This window comes from Otolemur garnettii, unplaced genomic scaffold (genome assembly GCF_000181295.1).
Source record: "Otolemur garnettii isolate 467f Iridium unplaced genomic scaffold, OtoGar3 scaffold00006, whole genome shotgun sequence".
Classification (NCBI taxonomy): Eukaryota; Metazoa; Chordata; class Mammalia; order Primates; family Galagidae; genus Otolemur; species Otolemur garnettii.
In genome coordinates this window covers 32,528,724-32,541,423 of record NW_003852401.1, presented here as the reverse complement: position 1 = coordinate 32,541,423, position 12,700 = coordinate 32,528,724, and the positions used below count along the sequence as shown (strand labels likewise).

Below are 12,700 nucleotides of genomic sequence, written 5' to 3'. Positions count from 1 at the left end.
CCTAAGCCGTGCGCGCCAGGCGAGGGACGGGGCATTCCTTAGCGAATGGGCCCGCTCTTCTCGTTCTGCCTGCGCCCTCCCCGCCTCCCCTCCTAAAAAAAAAAAAAAAAAAAAAGATTCTACCAGGTGCTATGGCTCAAGCTGTAATCCGAGCACTCTGAGAGGACAAGATGAGAGGATCACTTGAGCTCAGGAGTTTGAGAATAGCCTGAGCAAGGGCAAGACTCTGCCTTTACTAAAAAACAGAAAAACTAGCCAGGTGTTATGGTCGACACCTGTAGTTCTAGTGATTCCAGGGGCTGAGATAAGAGGATAGCTTGAGCCCAACAGTTTGAGGTTATACCATGACACTCAAACCAGGGCAACAGAGCAAAAACTCTGTCTAAAAAAAAAAAATAAGAACTGAAGAAAAAAAAAGAGAAAAGAAAAGAAAAGAAAAAAGGAAAATTTCAACACTGCAAACAATTTTCAGAAAATTTCTTTGATTCTTCTACTTGTTATTTTATTTCTTCACTTTCTTTTTTCTACTAGTTAGTTCCTGACTTCCTAGCATGTTAACATGATGGTTAGCTCATACTTGGTGATAAATTTTGACTTTTCTGATTTTAACTCAGTCCCTCATATACTACAGCTTGTTTATTTTCTACCTTCATTTTTTTTGCTCCTGGTCTTATGTCTCTTTTTATTCTCTGTATCTTCCTCAGTTTTATGCATGTGTTAATGAGAATTGAATAGTTTATGAAGAGGCAATGGATACACTCTGAAATTTCAGTGCCTTCACACATCATCCCCAACCCCTCCAGGCTGCTACCAGGAGCAGCTGGTGTCCAAGGTCTCCAGAGAAAGAGATAATGGGGAAGCCATGCTGATTCTTAACTGTCTTACCCAAAGGTGAAATATGTTCTGGCTAAAACTAGTTTATTGATTCAACTTGAGTATGAGAGGGTGAGCAGGAAACCTAGGGAACCACATGAATTATTTGGTGAGTATTGCTGATTTTTCCCACAAAGTGGGATGTTAACAAATTTTTATGTATAAATTATAAAAACTGTCTTTTATTCTATTATGTAAATGAATTTATAATCTGCTTAAAATAGTTTCTCTTTTTATTATTGATGTTATAGTGAAGGTGACGCAATATTATTGAAAGTCTAGAATATGGGAATATTTTTTAATTCTGCATTCTTGGACAAACAAAATTTATAAGAGGCAGGTTTGCTGGGCATTCCCAGGGAGTTCCTAGAACTCTTTTCATGTCTCCTTTCTTCAGTCAGCCTATATTTGTATATAAGATGATTTGTATCTTTTCCTATTGGGAAATGAGTATGTTTGACTGTCTATTATAATTTTTGGATGAATCTATGTAAGCTTAATTAGTGCTTACAGGAGTCTTCTTTCATTTGTCTTTTTGCCTGTTTTTCTTCATCTTACAAAATTAAACGTAAAAAATCTTTTGTTTTGGGCACCACCTGTAGCTCAGAGGAGTAGGGCGCTGACCCCATATGCTAGAGGTGGCGGATTCAAACCTAGCCCTGGCCAAAAACAGCAAAAAAAAAATCCTTTGTTTTCCCTATGGAACTAGACATTTTAAAGTAGATATTAGGGATTATATAATTTATTGTGTTTCCTTTCTTTTCAATAGAGTGACCAAGAATTTTACAACCAGATTTATAACTCAAATTTAGTAACTGTATAGATCACTATGACTGGAGTATTTGCATTTTAACTTCAAACCTATTTGTAATCATTTATTTTTATCTTTTTGAAGTCATACATGAGAATTACTTTTAATATGTGTATATGTGTGTATTACAGTTTATGTATTGCAAAAGTTTAAATAAAAAACTTATAGACGAAAGGTCTATATGCCTCTGGCCAAAAAAGCTGTCTGAGAGAGAGCAGTGAAAAGACTTTGTACAGGCATACTTGTGAGAAACTGAGGCAGAATCCTATATGGCTGGGTTGGTTGTAAGCTTAAAACCCCCCTGACCTAAGTCGGCCTGGTTGGTTATAGGCATAAAACCCCCCTGACTTAGGGCCCACATGGGAGTGCAGGCTTGCAAACAAGTTTCTGTATGTCTTAGGAATTTCCTGACTGTACCTTTCTTAAAGATTAATGTAACTGCCTTCAGACAGTGAGGCCAGTAGGACAGATATTCAATCTATTTTTCTCCCCCAGAGCCTTAGGCTTTATCAGATAAGAACAAAGAAATAATGACTAACAACAAGTTCTCCATTAAGTCATGTATTTTTAGGAGGATTAAGTTAGATAAAGTAGTATCAGTTAATCTGTAGATTACTAGGCTCTGGGCCAGGGAGGATCTGGTCATGAGATAGTCACAAGATGTTTAGTCATGAGATGGATTATGGATTGTAATGAATATCAACAAAGTCATTGATGTATTGATTAACAGTATATACGTGCAGAGCTGGCTATTTAAGCCAGGAGAAAATAATGAAGCTTGCCACATGCCATAGAGAGCGGTGGTCCTCTTCATTTCCATACAATTTCAATTGCGGAACTTAGTCTCTGCGACACTGCTTCTCCATGAGACAGTAACAAAAACTGAATGGAATTAGGTGTCTAAATATATAATAAAATGAGCTAAGAACCTCAACTGATTTTCTTTCAGCAAATAGATTTTAGGCTAATGTATACTTTTATAATTAGTTTCAACTTATGATCTTTTGTTGAATGCCAACTTATTTCTATTCAGGGCAAATGAATTTTTAAAGTTAAATTTGAATTTACATGATGTAAAATGTGCTAAATTTGAGCATACAGTTTCATGATTATTGACAAATACACATATTCATTTATCTCAGGAGTGTCCAACCTTTTTGTTTTCTCTACCACACATTGAAAGAAGAGTTGTCTTGGGCTACACATTAAATAAACAAACATTAACAAAAGATGATTAGCAAAAAAATGGTCCGTGCATACACCACAGGTAAGCAAAAGTCCCCACAAATCAGCATGTGGCCTATGGGTTGGACATCCTATGGGTTAGACATCCCTGATTTAACTCATATCACTATCAAAAAATGAAATATTTCCCTGAGTTATCTCATAATCCTTTCCAGTTAATCTCTGGTCTTCAAAAGCAATCATTGGTCTAATTGTTATCATCAGTTTAGTTTTGCCTATTCTAGATGTTTGTATAGATGGAATGATAAGTATGTACTCCTTTTATATGGGAATTTGCTTACTTAGCAAAATGTTTTGTGAAATTCATCTATGTAGTTTCATATATTACTAGATTATTTTTATTGCTGAGTAGTATTCCATTGTATAAATATGATGCATATGTGAAGATTAATATCAATATGTTAGCTCTACTATTAATAGACATCAGGCTGGTTCCAATCTGGTGTTATAATAAAAACAAAAGCTACTAAAAACATTACCATACAAGACTTTTTTGCCCATATATTTTCATTGTCTAGATAAATATGGAAGAGTAAAATTTCTAGTTCATAGGGTAAATGTATGTCTAACATTCTAAAATAAGTTCTAGATTTCCAAAGAGATTTTACCATTTTACTTTCCATCAGAAATGTATGAGTCTGAATATTCTGTATCTTAACTGACATCTAGCGTTGACATTTTCTTTTTAGCTTTCTAGTGAACATCTAGTGATATCTCATTAGTTTGAATTTCTACAATTGCAAGTGAAGATAACTTCGTATGTGTTGGCAATTCACATACCTTATTTTGTGAAATATCTGTATAAGTCATTTTTTCATTTTCTTTATGTATTATTTTCCTTCTTATAAATGGGTTTAAGAGTTAATTCTTTGTATACTCTAGAGTCAAATCAGATAAATATTTTCTCTCATTGTATGAAATATATATTTCATCAGTGTTTTGTATCTTTTCAAGAGCAAAAGTTTTAAATTTTAATGAATTCAAAATTGTCACTTCTTTTCTTTATGATTAGTATTTGCTGTTTCTTAATAAATATTTCCCTATGCCAATATCTATTATATCTATTTAACGTATATTATTGCTGAAAGCTTTATAGATTTAGTTTTACATTTAGATCCAAGATATATCTCAAATTAGTTTTTCTTTATAGTGTGGGCCAGTATGAATTTACGGATAGTCCAGCTTTTCCAAAATAACTTGTTAAAAATAATTTTATTTTCTCATTGAACTTCTTTGTCTTCCTTGATAGATATCATTTGTCCATATTTTTGAAGGTTTATTTCTGGAATTTTCTACTCTATTGATACATTCCTCTATTACTTTGCCAATATCTCACTCTTGATTTCCATACCCTTAAAATATGAAGGCAAGTATTTCTTCAATATCATCCTTTTCAAAAATAAATTTGGCCACCGTAGGTTCTTCGTATTTCTAAATAAATTTTAAAATAAGCTTGTTATTATTTACAGAAAATTTCTTGCTTGTATTTTTCTCAAGAGTGCCTTGAATTTGTAGATAAATTTGGTGTCAATTAATATTGCAATATACTTTAATTTTCTAAATCCATAAATATGATTTGTGTACATTGATTTTCTAACCTGAGACTTTGCTGAATTTATTTCTTTTGGTTTAAACTTTGGGTCTTCTAGATATAAGATTATATCATCAGCAAAAAGCAATAGTTTGATCTCATCTTTGATTTGAATATCCTTTATTTCTTTCTCTTGCCTGATTACTCCAGCCAGGTCTGTCAGTACTATGTTGAATAAAGTGGTAACAGTGGGCACTTTTGTCTTGTTCCACTTCTTAGTGGAATGTTTTCAGTATTATGTTGACAGTGAGTTTGTCATATATGGCCTGTAGAATTTTGAATTATGTTCCTTCTATACCTAATTATTGAGGGTTTTGTTGTTGTTTTCTTATTATTATTATCTTCTTTTTTTACCATGGAAAGGTGCTGGATTTTCTCAAATGCTTTTTTTCCCATCTGTTGAGATGAGCATATAGTCTTTGTTTCTGCTTCTGTTTATATGGTGAATCATATGTATTGATTTACATATATTGAACTATCCTTGCATGCCTAGGATGAAGTCTATTGGTCCTGGTGGATATTTTTTTGATGTGCTGTTGAAATCAGTTTGATGGTATTTTATTGAGTATTTTTGTATCTCATATTCATAAGGGATATTGTTCTATAGTTTTCTTATTTTTGTTGTGTCCTTTTCTGGCTTTGCTATCAAGATGATACAGGCTTTACAGAATGGGTTGGGGAGGATTCCTGTTTCTGGATGTTATGGAATAATTTCTGCAGTATAAGTACCAGCTTTTCTTTGTAGGTTTAATAAAATTCAGCTATGATTCCATCTAGTCTTGGACTTTTTGTTTTGTTGGAAGATTTTTTTATTACTACTTTAATCTCACTGAACATTATTGGTTTATTCAAGAATTGTATTTCTTTGTAATTGAATTTTGGGAGTTGTGAGTTTCCAGGAATGGGTCCATTTATTCTATGTTTTCTAGTTTATGTTTGTAGAAATTTTCTTACTGCTTACAGATGATGTTTTTTATTTCTGTGGTGTAAGAATATCTTTCAATTTGTGAATGAACCTATCTGGTTCCTTTCTCTTCTATTCCTGGTGTGTTTAGTAAGAGATCTATTAATGTTTTTGTTTTTTCAAAGAATAATTATATATATATACACACACATATATATAGTAATATATATGAGATATAATAGTTTTATATATATATATATATATTTTTTTTTTTTTCTCATTTAGTTCTGCTCTGTCCTAAGTTATTCGTTATTCTTTTCTTCTGCTGGCTTTAGTTTGGTTTGCTCTTCCTTTTCTAGTTTCTTCAGAAGTGCCTTTAGATTTTTAATTTATAATCTTTCTGTCTTTATGACATAGTCATTTAAGGCTACGAATTTTCTCTTTGTGACTGGTTTTACTGAATCCCACAGATTTTGATAGCTTATGTCCCCTTTCATTCAGTTCAAGGAATTTTTTAATTAAATTAAAAGATTTTAATTAAAGATTTCATATTTTTCAATTTTATCTTAATTTCATTATTGACTCAGCAATTGTTTAACAGTACATGGTTTAATTTCCATGATTTTGTGAAGATTGGGGTATTTCTCTTGGAATTGACACTTAGTTATATTTCACTGTGTTCTGAGAAGATATATGGTATGATTTGTTATTTATTTATTTTTGAAATTGTTGAGACATATTGTGTGGCCTAAGTAGTGATCAACCCTGGAGAATACTCTATGTGCTTGGAGAAGAATTTATATTCAGTAGTTTTGGAGTAGAATGTTATGAATGTCTGTTAGGCACTTTTGTTCTAGAGTCGCTTTTAAGTCCAGTGTTTCTTTATTTTCTGCTTTGACGATCTATCCAGCTCTGTCTGTGGAGTGTTGAAATCCCTGGAAAGTATGATGATGCTGTTTATCTGTTTGATTAGATCTAGTAGTATTTACTTTATAAACCTGAGTGCTCCTGTGATAGATGCATAATATTTGTGATAGTAATGTCTTCTTGTTGAACTGTTCCCTTGCCAGTATTGACTTTATTTACCATTGTTGGTTAAAGTTAATTTTATCCAGTATGAGATTAACTATACCTTCTCTCTTTTGGTTTGTTTTTACATGGAGGTTTTTTTTTTTTCCTTTCCCCATCCCTTCTTCTTGAGTCTGTATGAATTCTGTGGGTTAGATGTAGTTCCTGGAGTTAACAGACATTTGGGTTATATCTGAGTTAACAAACATTTGGGTTCATTCATTCAGCTAATCTATGTCTCTTGAGTGGGGTGTTCAGACCATTCACATTGATAGAATTAATTTGTGATATGCTGTTCTATTTACGGTATTGGGTAGTACCTTATTGTTTTGTTTTCCCCCAGTGCTACTTTTGTAGATGACCTCTGAGTTTTAGCTTTTGGTTGGGTGTCTATTATGCTGATACTTAAATAATACAAATTTGAATATTTCCTGTAGAGTGGATCTGGTCTTGGCAAATTATCTGTGTTTGCTTATCTGCAAAAGTCTTTTTTTCACCTTCATATATGAAACTTAATTTTGCATGATATAGAATTCTAGGCTGGCAGTTTTTCTGTGTAGGAGGTCTGAAGATGGGGCCACAATCTCTTCTGGCTTATAAAATCTCCATTGAGAAGTCTGTGGTTAGTGCTTTTCCATTGTAGGTTACTTGATGTTTTCCCCCAACAGCTCGGAGGAGTTTCTCCTTCATGTTGACTGTGGCCAGTTTGATTACTAGGTTTTAGTGATTGCTTCTTTGCAATGACTCTCTCAGGCATTTTGTTGACTACCTTATATTCAGATATTTAAATCTGTAGTAAGACCAGGGAAGCTTTTCTCAACTATTCCCTCCATAGGTTTCCTGTCCTTATTCATTTTCTTCTTCACCCTCAAAGATGCCTATGAATATTATATTCGGCTGTGTTACATAATCCCATAGTTCTCATAGGCTTTGTTTATTCCTCTCAATTGATTATTCTTTATTTTTGACTAACTGTGTTAATTCAAAAGAGTTATCATCAAGCTCTGAAATTCTTCTGCATGGTCTATTCTTACAGTTTTCTATTGCATTTTGTGTTTCCTTAATTTTATATTTCTAGAAGTTCTATTTTTAAAAATAATGTGAGTTCTTTAGTTTATTTTTCATTCATTTCCTAAATTGGTTTTGTGGATTTTTTGTGTTGATTTTCAAATTTCTTTTGGATTTTATTGAGCTTCCTTACAATCACCCATAGTTGGAATTTTTTAGGTATCATTTCAGTATTTTCGTTTTGTTGGGATCTATAGCTAGAGAGCTGGTGTGGGATTTGGGGGTGCCCCTTTACTTTAATTTTTTATACTTCCAGTTTTGGCACTGATTCCTTCTCATTTAGAGCAACTGTTGCTTCTTTTGGTTAGATGGGGCATTACCCCCATGACACACATTTGTAAAGGGTATCTATTGCATATGCTAGGTAAGAACCTTAGGCTTTGCTTATGGATGTTAGTGTTCAGGATTAATAGATCCTGGTTATAGATATACATAGTGTGGTGGTTTCTCAGTTGTTAGCTATTTGTAGACAATAGCATTGTTGTGCTGTTTGGGGACAGATTTCATTCCTTGTAAGGGAAGACAGAGTCTTTGAAATCCTTTCTCTTTCCAGACCTGTGATCTTCTTAACAGCAAGAATTATGCTAAGATGTCTAGTTTAACTTCTGAGATAGTAGATAGTGCTCATGGGTAAGAATCAGCCCTTTACACCAGCAAATGCTATAAAGGGCTGTGCAAATTGACCTCCCTACCAGTGATGTTGTTTTAGAGTCCTATGACCAGTGCTAGCCCCTTAGGAGAAGCATTCAAAATGCCCCAGGTAGTGTATGTGTGTGAGGAACTTCTAGGTGAGTCAGGTGTGACTATCTTGGCAGGGGTTCAAGGTCTACTTGCAAGCCACTGGTAAAAGTCACTAGGGAGAGCTTAAGTGAACCTGCCAAGGCAGAACGTGTGCTCATGAGATTCCCAGTCAGTCTTCTGCTCTGTGGTCTCCTTCTGGCAACTGGTCACAGGCAAGTGTTTAAACTAGCTGATCTCACCTGCAATGGTTCTGTGGGCTGGGAGCTTCCCTGTTTAGGACCTCCCCACCCCAGACTAAGAGTGCAACTTTCCTATGGTCGCAGAGGTGTTCCAGGAGTGCACTCTAACTGATGCCCACACTGCACTCTGATTTCAGTTTTGCCCAGGCAGAGCTTCCTCATTTCCCAGGATTGGTTCACAAATCTCCCCTCTGTGCTCCTGAGTGATGTAATTCTGTCCTGGGGTTATGAGATGTGGCCTGTGGATCTGTCCATAGGTCCCAGAAGATCAATCTGTCACCATGCTAAGGAGAAGCATGCTAATCCCAAATTGCCATAGGGTTCTAAAGTAGGTTTGCTGTCCCTTCACTTCAGGGTGTGCCCTGCTCTGGTGGAACAGCTGGACTAGCAGCAACGTGAGGGCCAGTGAGCAGAGAGTTCACCATTTGATCATAAGAGGGAAATTTTGAGTCCCAATCTCTGTAGAAGGCTCAGTGTGGTAGGTGCAACAACAGAGGAAAAGCAGTTGCTTCTGAGAGTCTTGGTGCTCAACGGTCTCTCTCAGCAAGAGGAAAGGGAAGAGAAAGAAAGGAAAAAAGTGTGTTTTCAGGAAATTTAGTACTCTGCTCATCTCTGTCCCTCTTCTTGAAAGGCAGCTTGCCTGAATATCTAAGCTCTGGGGTCATGTAGCTCTCCTGGGTCCCACCACCCCCATGGGTCCCACAGTCTAGACTGGAGTAGGGAAATGTTTGTGTGGGAATATGCAAGATAAAAAACTAGGGGGCTGAATCTTCCTGAGGAAGACAAAGGTGCTCGTGGGGAGAAGAAATATGGCACCTGCCTTATTTGTTCCAGTTTGTGGTATTGGGAAATGATCCCCAAGGGACATGCAGCCTGGGGTTTTGTCCTCAAGAAGCTCCCAGTTCAGTGGAGGAGCAGTATTATGGTTGGAGAGGGTAGAAAAGCTCTCTAGCAACTCAGGAGCAAGCTGACTGCCAGAGATGTGAGGGAGGGACAAATAACCCTCCTTACACAAATTTACCCCTTTTTCAGGGTGCCAACCCTCTCAGGGGTTGACTTCTGCTGATATTGTTCTCCTTGTTTTGCTCTGCAACTTACTCTGATGGGATATCTGGTAGGTTCTGGCACTTTTCTGTCAGAACTATATTTGAACTATGCTTTTCTTTTTTTTCACCTAAAACTTTTCCTTCTTTCTGAGACTATCTAACTTCTGGTGGCTTTTCTTAGCCATCTTGGGAACAAAAAGGTAGAAAAGCATAAATATTTAACCATTAAATATAACAGTGGCTATAGGTTCTATATAGATGAATTTTTATTCATAGTTTTCTTCTATCCCCAGGCTTCTGAGAGGTTTTATTCTAATTGCAAATGGAAGTTGAATTCTGTCAACTTTTTTAGCATCTAACTTATATTATTTTAGTTAGATGTTTTTTAGCATCTAACTTATGTTAGTTTTCTCTTTCTAATTTATGGATGTTATGAATTATATGTATTAATTTTAAAATGTTAAACTAATCTTTCATTTTTAGGATAAATGCCATTTTACCATTATATATTATTCATTTAAGTGTATTTCTGGAGCTGATTTGCCAATATTTAATTAAAGAGTTTTAAACCTACGTTCATGGGGATATTGGTATGTAAGTTTCTTTTCTGATAATGTCTTTGAGTTCCAAATCAGAATTATCCTGCCTTCATAAAATGAAGGGTAAGTATTCTATCCCATTTTTTGCAGGAATCCTTGTAGGACTGGTATTTCTTCTCTAAATGTGTAATAGCCATGTGTGCTTGTTTGCAACTCTAAAGTTACAAATTTTAGTTTATTTAATCCATGTATTTCTATTCTGATAGCCTAATTCTTATTGTGAGTTTTCGTAAGTTGTATTCTTCAAGGAATTTGCACATTTCATCTATATTGCTGACTTTATCAGCATGAAGTATTCACAGCAACCTTTTGTAATCTTAAGGCTTATAGATCTATCATTATATGTTGGTATTCAAAATCTGAGGTTTTTTTCTTTTCCTTGACAAGATTTATGAAAATTTTATTATTCTTTTTCAAAGAACCAACTGTTGAATTTATTGATTTTCAACAGTTTGTCCATTATTTCACGGATTTTTGTTCTTTCTCATTTTGTTCTGTTTGCTTTGGACTTGCTTTCTTTCTCTCACTTCTTTACACAGATCACTGATTTTACTTCTTTTTTCTTTTCTTCTACAGGTGATAGGATATAAATTTCTAAGGAAGTTTTACTTGCTTATGTTGCATTATTTTCATAGCTTTTGTTTTTAGCATAGCTATATTAATGGATTTCCTGAAAAAAACATTCCACTTTATGGCTTTAATTATAGCAAGGATATTTAAAATACATAATGTGGTAATGCTTTAAGGACATTGATAAATATTTCTTTTAAAATAATCTGAATCCCATAGGATATTTTTCTGGTAAAGAAGCTTTCACTGTGAGAAAATGATCAGGCTTCATAAACTACTTAAAGAAAAAACCTTATTTAAACACAGTAAGTCACCAAGTTACGTACCAACTTTATGAACTATTACAATTTTTCTTGTTCAGCTGCCTACTCTCTGTTAACATAGTTTACAACATTTGAAAAGAAGAAGCCAAAAACTCCGAGTCAAATTAATTTTGACTATCTGTTAATGTTCGTTAAGTCTCTGATCAAGCTCTTTTATGAGCAAAGTTTTTTGAAAACATCAATATGTGTATTTCAGTTGCTCCAAACTGAAATGCAAGGAAGTTTTTGTTTTCAAACCTTTTGTGAATTATTTTACAGTTATTATTCACCATCTTGAGAATCACTGCTCACTTGCTGAACAAGCAGGAATATTTTTAATGCAGCCAAAGTAATTTTTGGTATTGCAAGTTGAGGACTCCTTACTTAATGCATTAACTATTCCTTCCATGTGTTGTACTTTAGAGTTTATATATTTGGTCTTTTGATATAAGACTCTAAGGAGAGACAGCTGATCATGTCTGGGACTTTTGGCTAAGATCAAGTGTAGCATCTGTTCTTATCAGTTTAATATTGAATATGCCCTCTATCTGAGAATTCAAAAATAAAAATAGAAAGAAAGAAAAAGAAAAGAGAGAGACAGACAACTGATTCCTATTTAGAAAGTGCCAATGAAGTTGAGACCAGTATACATGTTCTTCCATCTTAATGGAAGTATTTAAGATTCTCATTTCTGTTGTTCCCTCTTTTTTTCTTTCCTTTTCTTTCTTCTCTCCCCCTCACCTCCTCTTCTTTGTCTTCCTTTCTTATTTTGAATTTTTATTTCTCCAGTGGAGAAGAGTGCACTTTTCAGGAGAGCATATGCTTATGAGAAAAATACACATTAGTTTTCATTTTTGTATAATTGAGTTGGAGCATTGACTAGAATACCTTGGTAATGTCAATGGTGATACTTTAGCTAACTAATATATGGTGCTCAAATCCTTCCATGAGGATTCAGAAAAAAGGGCAGTATGTGAAAGTTATACAGGGACCACTGAGAAAGGCCAGAGGAGGCTGCATCACGTGCATTTGGGAGACTAAGGAATAGGCTACTGTACATTTAAATTGAAAGAGGGAAAAACTTCCAAGAAGTCATTGGATGTATGTTAAAAAAAAAAAAAAAAAGGACAGCTAATCTAAGGAAAACAATGGATAAAAGATTTGAGGAAGGAATTCACAGAGTAAGACACAGCTAATAAATAGAAGACAAGATACTCACCTACAATGGACATAAGAGCAGGGCCTACTTAAATGGTATATTATTTCTCACCCATCAGACTAGCAAAAATAAAAGGCCTCAAACTAACACATTAATTAGAAGCTTCAAATATTCTTGGTGGGAATGCAAAACAATATAATAACTTTGCAAAGCAGTTTGGCTGCACTGAGTATGCTGGGTACTTTCTGGTTACTCCTTTAGATACACTCTCTCTCTTCCTTTGCCCAGTTTTGCCCTGGGAGGTTGACTTTACATTCATAGGCTCCCCGGTTCTCTGGCTTCCAGTTGAGTTCCATTGCAGAGTGGAAAAGGAGAAGGAAGTGAGGTAATAGTGTTTATTTTCTTGCCCCCCCACATGTGTTTGCTATATCCTATCTCAAACCACAGATTGTGAGACAGTTTTCTCCATAGAGTTACATTCTCT

General features: G+C 34.7%; 1 pseudogene; it reads left to right on the top strand.

The window, feature by feature from the left end:
- Window positions 1-11,529: 11,529 nt before the first annotated feature.
- On the top strand, window positions 11,530-11,636 carry LOC111722895 (annotated as a pseudogene).
- Window positions 11,637-12,700: the final 1,064 nt, after the last annotated feature.